The 11,526-nt window shown below is 34.6% G+C and overlaps 1 pseudogene; it reads left to right on the forward strand.

The window, feature by feature from the left end:
• The first annotated feature begins 1,874 nt into the window (after positions 1–1,874).
• On the forward strand, positions 1,875–2,795 carry LOC100482353 (annotated as a pseudogene).
• Positions 2,796–11,526: the final 8,731 nt, after the last annotated feature.

The following is an 11,526-nucleotide window of genomic DNA, read 5'->3' on the forward strand; positions in this document are numbered from 1 at the left end:
AAAATTGATTTTTTTAAATGAGTAAGTCATTATTATTTCAATTGTTATTATTATGGTAAATAAATTTTTTGTTTCTCTTTTAAGGAAGGTTACACATTCACTGAGGTTTTGGAAAATTCTATTCTTGATTTCTTTCAGATGTCATTTAAAAGTCACAGAAGAAAACCGATCTTGTTACTTCATGAAAATATCAGCTGTTATATTCATAATAGCAATAAAACCTATATAAACTCCTTAGGAATAAATTAGGTAAGAAAAGTATTGAAACATATGAAGAAAACTATAAAAATGACTACCATGCTTGGACACCATCATTAACAATTTCCAAATATCTTTGACTATTTAAAAAAATCATTACTGCTCTTAATAGTCAAAGTCTATTACCAAATATTTACATAGAAAGTATCATTAATAATTAAAGATAATTAAGAAATATTTCATAGAAAAATTTACAGACTATTTATTCCTAATTTACATTAGAGTTTTCAGTGTCAAGTACTCCTCTTTAAAGGTAACAATAGGATTTTCTTTTTTTTTTATTAATGTACTTGTGACCATCCTTTTATATATCTTTCTAGGCACACACATGCACACAGACACACAGATGCAAACACACACACACACATAACAAAATTACATAAAAAAGGGCTTATGATACATATATTATGTTTTTGTCATGAACTTTGTGTGTGGGGGGATGAAGTATCTTTCTCTCTTCTGCTTTCTCTATTCCTACTGCTATATCTACTCCTGCACGAGAAAACCTATGTTAGCAAGTTGGTATATTATTCTGCCTTTTTATTCACACTCACACCACCATATTTACCTATATGCATAAAATTTTTAAAAATTACATAAATGGGACCATCAAATTTAAACTTCTTTATATTTTGATTCCCTTACTTAATAGATTGAGAAAACCTCCTATTGTTAACTGGTGTAGCTCAAATACATTCCCTTTAAGACTGACTAATTCTCCAAAGTAAGTTTTTGCCATAGTTTATTCAACTGTGTTATAGTTGTGAGTTTTCTGTTTCCAGTCCTTGCCCTCATGAACTATGCTTTATTAAGCATTAAGTATAATGTTTCTGCTTTATTTTTGTATATGAGTGTTATTATTTCTAGAATATGTATCCACAAGTAAGATTGGTGATCAAAGTTTATATAAACTTCTAATCTTGACAGATAATGTCACATTCAGGAGGCTGTTAGAATTTGCATTTTTACCAGTTATAGTAGAAAATGCTTCTTTTCTCACTTTCCTATCATCAGCAGATATTATCTCTTATTTTGCTTTATTGCTTATCTGACAAGTTAAAATGATGTATCAATTTAAAAAATATTCCTAATTAATATGGAGGATGAGCATTGTTTCATATATTTATCAGTCATGTCAACTTACTCTTCCATAAACATGTCTGTTTATATTTTCTTCCCATTTGTTCCATCAGGTTATTTAACTTGTTTTTACCCAGTTCTAAGAGGTTGTGTATGTGTATGTATGTGTTTTGTAGGTACTAACCCTATATATGCAAAATATAGTTCCAAATATTTCCCCAACATGTTTTTGTCCTGAAACCTTTGTTTATGAATTTGTGCAATAAAAATGACATCATCACACCTATGTAAAATTATTAGTCTATTTCTCTTCCACGTGCAATAGTTTTACATTGGCATCTCTTCTGCTTGCAAGAGTCCTCCACATGGTTTTGATATTGCCTCAAAATTTGCATTTTTTTCAGATTTTTCCAATTTTAGGGTCAGATACCTAAACAAAGAATTTGTAAACAGATTTACTATAGGCTACTATTTTCTGTTATTTTTAGTGATTATCTTTGATACATATTTTCTCTTTACAGTGATTGAGTGTGGATATGTCAGAAGGAAACAAGACTCTAGTAACTGAGTTGGTCCTCACAGGACTTACAGAGTGATCATGGCTGCAGTTCCTCCATTTCCCTCATATTCTTGGTCATCTACCTCATCACTATAAAGTGGGCAGCCTTGGACTGATGGCTCTTATTTGGAAGGATGCCCATCTTCACATGCCTATGTACTTGTTTCTTGGTGGTTTAGCCTTTGTAGATGCATGCACTTCAAACTCTGTAACTCTGAGGATGCCGGTCAATTTCTTAGACAAGACTGCAATGATATCCTTAGCTGAGTGCATCACCCAAATTTATTTTTTTGGCTTCCAGTGCAACTATAGGATCTTTCCTTTTGCTAGCGATGGCCTATGGCCACTATGAAGCCATAGGTAACCCCTTGCTTTATCCAGTGATAATGTCCAACAGACTCTGCACTCAATTGATAATTATTTCATATGCAGTGGTTTTCTGCATCCCCTGATTCATGTGAATTTGTTAAGATTAACTTTCTGCAAGTCTAACACAATACATTATTTCTACTGTGAAATTTTACAACTGTTCAAAATTTCATGCAATGACCCATTTATTAATGCACTAATGATATTTATTTTTGTAGCTTTAATACAAATATCTACTTTAGTGACCATCATAATCTCTTATACTTGTGCGCTCTTTGACATTCTGAAAAGGAAGTCTGAAAAGGGCAAAAGCAAAGCTTCCACATGCAGTGCCCATTTGCTCTCTGTCTTATTGTACTATGTCACTTTCATCTTCATGCACGTGTGTCCTGCATCTGGCCTAGCTGAAGATCAGGACAAATTGTATTCCATATTTTATACAACTATAACTCTCCTGCTAAACCCATTTATTTACAGCCTGAGAAATAAAGAGTTTATAGGTGCCTTGAGAAGAGCTACAAAGATGTAAACAGCTCCCAAAGGAAATTTTAAATTGTTTCTTCTTTCACACTTTGCATAAATAAGTTCTTAAGTCTTGCAGATTAGCCATGCTCCTGCTCTTTTACTAAAGAGCTAATGGTCAGTGTAGTCATTGAACACTGGGTGAAGGAACTCAGCTTCACACGTTTACTTGGATGGGGGTCCAGTTAAAGTTATCATGTCAATTGAAATGACTCGTATTACCAATAGTTGGTTTATTTAAAAATATTGTAATTCTTTTTTATCTGAACATTTGGTCTTTGATATCTGTCAGGGACTCCTCCTCCAAATTCCATTTAATAACTGACAGTAACAGAGGCTGCTGTGTAAGTGGGAATCATTTCGTAGTGAAGCTACCCTATGACCCAGCCATTGCACTACTGGGTATTTACCCCCAAAGATACAGATGTAGTGACGAGAAGGGCCATATGCACCCCAAAGTTCATAGCAGCATTGTCCACAATAGCTAATTTATGGAAGGAGCTGAGATGCCCTTCAACAGATGACTGGATTAAGAAGATGTGGTCCATATATACAATGGAATATTACTCAGTTTATTTTAGTAATTAGCTCTGGACTGCCTATTGTGTGCCATTAAGAACAAAATTCTGGATTTTATTTTTAAATAAAATTATTCACTTCATCTAGAGTTTGAAGTATATTTGCCTAGAATTGGACAAAGGTCCACATAATGGTTTTTACATTTATTGGGTTTGGAAGGTTATTTCCCTTTTATCATTTTCTTTTTTTTCTTACTTAAAAAAATTTAGGTTAGCTAGTAATTTTTCTATTTTGTAAGTGTTTTAAAAGAACTAGATTATGATTTTAAAAGTCACATCTAACTTTGCTCTTAACTAATTCATTAATTTCTCCTATTTAAAATTTTTTCCATTGGCTCTCTTTTCTTATAATATTTTGTTTTTCTTCTAGCTTTTATATTTAGAGTTGAATTTGTTGATTTCATTTGAGCTTTATTTATTATTGATACTGTATGCATTCATATTTTATATTATGGATTTTCTTCCAAACTGAATTTAGTTGCTGAGTGTTTCACATGTTTTTTGGCTTTCTGCCTTCATTGTTCTTATGGAATGTCCATTTATGTGAACTGTCTATGGGTCCAACATAAAACATCAGTTCTGTTTGAAATTTTGTTGTCATATAAATTTCCAAAAAGATGAATTTATTAATGGACTGATTCTTTTTGTTTTCTGTCTTTATTCAAACTTCACTCCTATGAACAATTAAGTCTCTTACACCCATGTCTTCTTTGCCATACTGAAAAAGAATTATGAAAAAGGCTGAAGCTATGCCTTCTTTACAGTGGTGCCTATATGCTCACTGTTCTTTTGTTCTACTATAATGCTCTTTTTTTCAGATTCCTTACTCCTGAATCTGGCCCAGGGAAGAATAGGGCAAAATGTATTCTTTGATGTACATTATTGCAATTCTCTGCTAAATCTCTTTTTATATAGCAAAAGAAACAAATTTAAGGTGGACTAATAAAATGAGAGAGGAATACATGTTTCTCAAATAAAATGTCCTTACCATTTTTTTTCAATTTTTCTTTAAATAAGCACAACACTTAATAGGACATCTTGCAAATTGATAATATTCAATACATTTTTTATTGAAAAAATGGAAAATGTGTAAACTTTACATGACTGTTATAAAAATATGGTTGATGACTTTAAGCAATAAGTCTTTTAAACACTGAGCTAGTTTGTCGAATGTATGATTTGATTATGGTCAAGAGTGAAGCAATGTTTCAGTTACACTTACTATTATATCTGATCTCAGTAGATAATAGTTGAATGAATAAATGCATGAAAGCTCTACCTCCAATGATAGCCCTTTTGGAAACCGTTTGAAGTACATGTAAAGTCTTTTAAAAGGCTTCCATAAAACCAAACCATTTCCAGTTGCATTATTCTTGCTTTTTAAGACTTTAATATGCAAAAAACTATTTGTGATTAAATAATATCAAGTTCATGAGTTTTAAAAATAAAAGTTTTTACAGCATTTTAAGTCACTTAAAAAAGTACTTTTAAATAAGTACCCTCCCTGCTGACATTAAAATATTTGTCTAAGCACATAGGCAAATACCTAGCAATAATTTTCACAAGTAGAGTTAAAAATTCCTGATAAGTATTAGTTGCCATTTTTATTCTGACAGATAATATCAATAAAAAAACATTATTAGAAGTACCATTTATACAAAATTAATTTTTTAAAGTAGGCTCCATGCCCAGTGGGGAGCCCAACATGGGGCTTGAACTCATGACCCTGAGATCAACAACTGAGCTGAGATCAAGAGTCAGAGGCTTAATAGATTGAGCCACTCAGGTACCCCCAAAATGATTTTACAGTAATTACAAACCACCTGAAAAATTTCAGTGCTTCTAATTGGTCTTCTAATAATGATGTCTCATTTTAGAGGGACTGATTAAATTAAAACTTTATTATATCTTTGTATCTCTTTTGTGTTTTTTTTTCTTCCAGCATGGTATCCATTGTATGCTTTTTGACCTCCTTATTTATATTCTTGTATTTTCATTAAGAATAAAACAATAATATTTGTATAAATGAATGAGTAAAGTTTTTCTGTTTCTGCTATATTTCTTACCTGATATATGATTCTTAACAACAATACCTGGTCTTTCTGTATGGTTTAACATACATTTTTGCAGAAAACTCTGTTTCTAAACTAGTGGTTGTATTGGAAAATAGTCTGTCAAACTCTATGTGCCTCCTATACTACTGCTTCCACTGGGTCCAAAGCAGGTCTGTGGGCCTAGGTGTATGGTTGGTATTATGTGGCAACGTGAATTAGAGAAGTCACAATAATTCAAGACCTTTCAATCTACAGTCCTTTCATCATTTTTCTATTGTTTCTGTTTTATCCATTTTCACATATATCCACTCTATGCCTAATGATGCATGGGGTCAGGCCATGTGAATATGATTTATATCATCACTATGAATGCCATGTTCCATTAAGAATATCTGAGACTATGATATTAAAAAGGCTAGCTATTGAAAACTACTGAAATTTCTGTATGGGCCAGATGAGTAGTCATCTTATTTTATAAATCAGTGGATCACATAACAGAGGAAATATTACCTATTTGTAATGAAACTGATAGGAGAAAAGATAATGGACAGTTGACTTGTATGCAATAGGTTGTTGAACATTGGAATTCATCACAAATTACCTATTAGATGGGCACCTTGGTGGCTCAGTCAGTTAACAGTCTGCCATGATCTCAGATCATGATCTCAGGGTTCTGGGACCAAACCCCATGTCAGGCTCCCTACCTAGCAGAGAGTCTGCTTCTCCCTCTACCTCTGCTCCTCCCCTGCTCTGTGTCTCAAATAAATATAAAAGTTAAAAAAAACAACAAACAAATCACCTATTAGAAATTGTTCAATATCCTAAGATACATGAGTATAGTTTGTAGCTTTGGCACATGTAAATTTTGGAGATGGACTTGAAAAGGTAGGTTGGAAACAAAGTTTGGAGAAGTTTTGAATGGCTGAGAATTTGGGGCTTTATTCAAATTGCAGTAAGGACTCAGAATATATATATATATTAATTATGTTAGTCATCATTAGTTTTTGATGTAGTGTTCCATGATTCATTGTGTATAACACCCAGTGCTCCATACAATACATGCCCTCCTTAATACCCATCACTGGGCTAACCCATCTCCCCCACCCCCCTCTAAAACTNATGTTAGTCATCATTAGTTTTTGATGTAGTGTTCCATGATTCATTGTTTGTGTATAACACCCAGTGCTCCATACAATACATGCCCTTCTTAATACCCATCACTGGGCTAACCCATCTCCCCCACCCCCCTCTAAAACTCTCTGTTTGTTTCCCAGAGTCCATAGTCTCTCATGGTTTATCTCCCCTTCTGTTTTCTCCTTCTTAATTTTTCCCTCCCTTCTCCTAATGTCCTCCCTGCTATTCCTTATATTCCACAAATAAGTGAAACCATATGATAATTGCCTTTCTCTGCTTGACTTATTTCACTTAACATAATTTCCTCCAGTTCCATCCATGTTGATGCAAATGTTGGATAACCATCCTTTCTAATGGCTGAGTAATATTCCATTGTATATATGGACCACATCTATATTTGAATGTGTGATCTAATATATGGGCATGTCCATGGACTGCTAGACAACATTATCAATGAACTGAAGAAACATTATGCTGTAGCCATCCTATGAAACCTGAGAAAAAGGCAAATGAGGTGATAAATTAAATGTAAATCTACCATCACACCCCATCACCCAAACTAATGGAACCTTGTTTCTATGAATGCCACCATTAAGAAAAACTGCCCTATCCATTTCAGAATGGTTGTCTGATTTCACTGGAATATTTCGTTTTACTGAGACAAAATCATAACAGTTCAATGGAAACATTGTGGGGTAAATTTATTTCAGTATGTTAAATATTATTTAATTAGTATTCTAGGCTATAGGGAGAAGAATAAAGCTAAGTTTCTCCTGTGTCACTTTCTCACTGATCCAAGGTCTGAAGGAAAGATTAAAAACTCTGTATATGGAACACATTTATTCAGACGGATAATTTATTTCTTCTAGTACTTGGGAATGAGGTTGTTTCTTACATAAAGACATCTATCCCATAAATTTCCACCTTCCCACTGTCAGTGATACACTAAAAAAAGCGGGGGGGAGCTGAGTTACAGCCAAATCATGAAAGAATGAATATTTCCTTCCCCTCTCTACTTTTCTACTTTCTAAATGCTCCTAGATCCCAATAAGAAAAAAAATCCTTAGAATTCCAGGCACAATGAAGAATAGCCTCGTAAAGCAGTTAGGATCCTCTAGCCAAACATTTTCATTTTTTGCAAGTGAGATGTGTTAGGGCTATAGCACACAGAAATAACAGAGGAAGTTCCTTTTAACTTTAATTCTCATTTCAACACACCAGGCTTCCTCTCTGTATATTCAGCAAGCTATCACCTGGGAAGAAGAGACATGACTAATTAACTGAATTCAAGAGTCTGGTGCTGTCATCAGGCCCAGCACTTGTATTGTGTGAAATGGTGAAACAAGTCAACTGTAGCAAAAGTCAGAAGCTGGAATGAAGGCCCTGAGACTGGTTGAGGAAGAGAGAATTAGGCTGTTCTGAAGGAGGGTGGTAGGGGAAGCTTTCAGCTGAACTGGATAAGAGAGCCTCTGTGGCCAAGAGTGTGTGTGTCCTACCCATAGACAGCATAATTTCCCTTTTCACTGAGTGAATCTCATGGCTACTACACCACAAGTATTTCTCAGAGGAAACCTTTGCAGCTCAAGAGAGCTGAGCCATAAATCCTATTATCTGTCAGAAATTCAGGGTGTTACTATCTCCTACCTAGATTTTTGTTGTATGCTTTACTATGTCCAAGACAGTGAAAGGACAAATTCATAATTACTGTTTGTTATTTTCTTATGACCCACTGGAAAATCTTATGACCTGTTCACATTACTGCAGAAAATGTAGTGCCAACCAGTGGGCACTGTTGGGGCTTCCACCTGGCTTCTTGAGCTCTGTCAGCCTCATCACAAAAGCATGTGTGTACTCATCCCACAGAGGCAGCATGTCAGATAGAGTTCTAATGGGCTTGGAGAGATGTTGGCAGCTTAGCCACTGTTTAAGGAGAGCTCTTTACTTTTTTTTTTAGAGAGGGAGAAAGAGAGAAAGCTGGGCCAGAAGGGGAAATAAGAGAGAGAATCTGAAGCAGGCTCCACACCCAGAGTGAGCCCAATGTAGGGCTAGATCTCAAGGCCCTGAAATTATGACCTGAGCCGAAATTAAGAGTTGGCTGCTTAACTGACTGAGCCACCCAGGTGCCCCGATATTTTTTCTCTATTTTACAATACAGAAAATCTGTAAAATAAGATTACACTTACACTAAGATTAGAAAAACAAAGGGACAAACTCTGAATTTTTTCCTCATCAAACTGCATACAGAAGTCATGATTTTTAATTTACTGTAATTTTGATTTTTAACTTTAGTTCTTTGATCATTCATGTAAATGAATCTATTAACTACATTGGACAAAACTTTTGTATAGGGGATGATTGGATAAGTTTTAGGATAAGGGAAGGGATACACAGGCATAAAGATTTTGATCTTTCTTCTAAGAGTGAGCATAAGTCGTATTTAAGGGTTTAAATGGAGTTGTATCCATGTGTGTGAGAATGGTGCTGATCTCAGTGGTTTGGCATTTTATAAAGGTGTCATCAGCCCAAATGCAGATAGTGGTAGGAGAAAATATTAGAAAATAACATATTCATTATTAAAGGGTTATGTCAGTATTCTAGGTAGGCGATAGAGTTTCCCTGACTTTTGAGAGAAGTGGATGGTTTCAAGAGATATTAAGGAGATAAAAGCCATGGGTTTGATAATGGTTTTGATAGGGTTTGAGGGGGAATTCAGTGTCAAGGGATGACTCTCAGGTTTATTTCTTTAAAAATGAGGTAACAATGATGCCATTAACTGAGAATGGGAAGACAGGATGAGGGCCACATTTGGTGACAGTGTTAGAAAAGACTGAATTTGAATCTGTACATTCTGAGTTTCATGAGTCTTTGAGATATTTGAAGAAACTATCAGGTGGTTGGAACGTGGCAACATCTAGAGCAATAAGAGAAAGGAAGTTAATATGATCTAAAAAAATGCTCAGGGACAGTTGTCATGTTGCCCTCACAGTGAACTCTAATGACACAAAGTATGCTTCTAATTGTCACACCTGCTGTGTCTGGATTATTCCCTGATTAGCTCACAATGCCCAGTAGAACAGCTTTGCCTCTGTCCTTTAGGGAATCCATTGGTAACTTTCACTGAGGGAATTCCAAAGATTTTTTTTTCTTTTTCATGAATAGATTTGAAAAAGAGTACAAATTAACATGTCCCTACTATTGAGGTTTCCAAGGAAAAGCTTTGCACAAGGAATCACTGCTTCATTCTGCACCTTCCACTTTTCTTCATTTAAAGGTTTTAAGAAGAACTACAGTCATGGATGTGAAAGCAGTTTGGTAATCCAGAAAGATGACTGGCCCCAACAATGTAAAGTATGGGAGAGGGAAATTTACATTTCTTCTTTTTTTTTTTTTTTCCTTTGGAAACCCATCATCTTTCCTTTGGAAACCCATCAGAAACATCATTTCTGAGTCTCCAGAAGACTTAAAGAAACTGAGTGAGTGCACTAGGATCTAATTTTCATTATTTGTAGTTTTTCAAATTTCTTATTTGGTAATGAAATATCCAGGGCAGAACCCTATGAGATTTTCTGTTTCTTTTCAAGAGAGACAGTTCTGGATGCTTGTTGTAAATACTAAATGCTTGACTGTTCAAGAGACACATATAATAAGATTTCTTTTTAATAATAAACTTGAGATGATAGAAACAACATTTGCATCAATGTGGATGGGACTGGAGGAGATTATGCTAAGTGAAATAAGTCAAGCAGAGAAAGACAATTATATAGTTTCACTCATTTGTGGAAAATAAGGAATAGCAGGGAGATCGGTAGGAGAAGGAAGGGAATAATGAAGGGGGGGGTAAACAGAAGGGTAAATGAACCACGAGAGACAATGGACTCTGGGAAACAAACTGAGGGCTTCAGAGGGGAGGGGTGTGGGGGATTGGGATAGGCCGTTAATGGGTATTAAGGAGGGCACGTATTGCATGGAACACTGGGTATTATATGCAAACAATGAATCATGGAGCACTACATCAAAAACTAATGATGTACTGTATGGTGACTAACATAATTAAAAAAAATTAAAAAAGAAAAAGAAAAATGAGACAAATGGAAAAATAATGACAATGACTCAAAAGTTTCAGAGGTTATTTCATGCTAGAGAAAACTTTCCTTGTTAGGCTAAAAAGACAATTGAATTATGCTGCTTAAACTTCCTTAATTTGTTCATGGAGTCATGAAAAGGTGACTAGAGTCACCACTAATAATATCCTTCAGCCTCTTAATTCCAAATGTGTATATGTGTATATGTGTGTGTGTGTGTGTGTGTGTTTATAGGGATACACACATACACACAAGGGATATATATATCCTTATATATAGATATACACACACATATAAATATATATAATGTAGAGATAGATAGGTAGATAGATAGATGATAGATAGATAGATAGATAATAGATAGATAAGGAAAAGATCCAAACGCTTAATAGCCCTTGACCTAATTAGGAAAAGAGGGTGTATCAATTATGGGTTTAAGGTTGTCAAGAAAGCAGGGCAGGCTCACACAGGACAAAACCTCCACCTTGGAAATTAAATGACTTGCCATGAGTGTCCATTAGGGCCAATTTTTAGAGGAGACATTTCAGTCAGTCTTCCTGCTGCTTGTGTTGTGTTTCCAGGACTTCTCGTGGGTACATACTTTAAAAGATAAATATTTAAAGATAATTTTTTTCTTGTTCTATACTCAAAGAAGATGGAAAAGAACTCACCATTCTCCCTAATGTTGAACCATTAAGAAAAATACTGCCTACAGACCTATTTTAAAGTTAAACAATGCACTTTTGGTAAATAGATAAAATTTTTATGTGCTTTAATCAGCAAGAAGTATATGTATAAAATTGTGTTATTCATTTTATTTTGAGAAACAATGAATTTACACATCATATTATAGGCAGATTTTTTCTTCTAGGTGATCTAAGAGTTAGTGC

Source organism: Ailuropoda melanoleuca, chromosome 1 (assembly GCF_002007445.2).
Source record: "Ailuropoda melanoleuca isolate Jingjing chromosome 1, ASM200744v2, whole genome shotgun sequence".
NCBI classification, from domain to species: domain Eukaryota; kingdom Metazoa; phylum Chordata; class Mammalia; order Carnivora; family Ursidae; genus Ailuropoda; species Ailuropoda melanoleuca.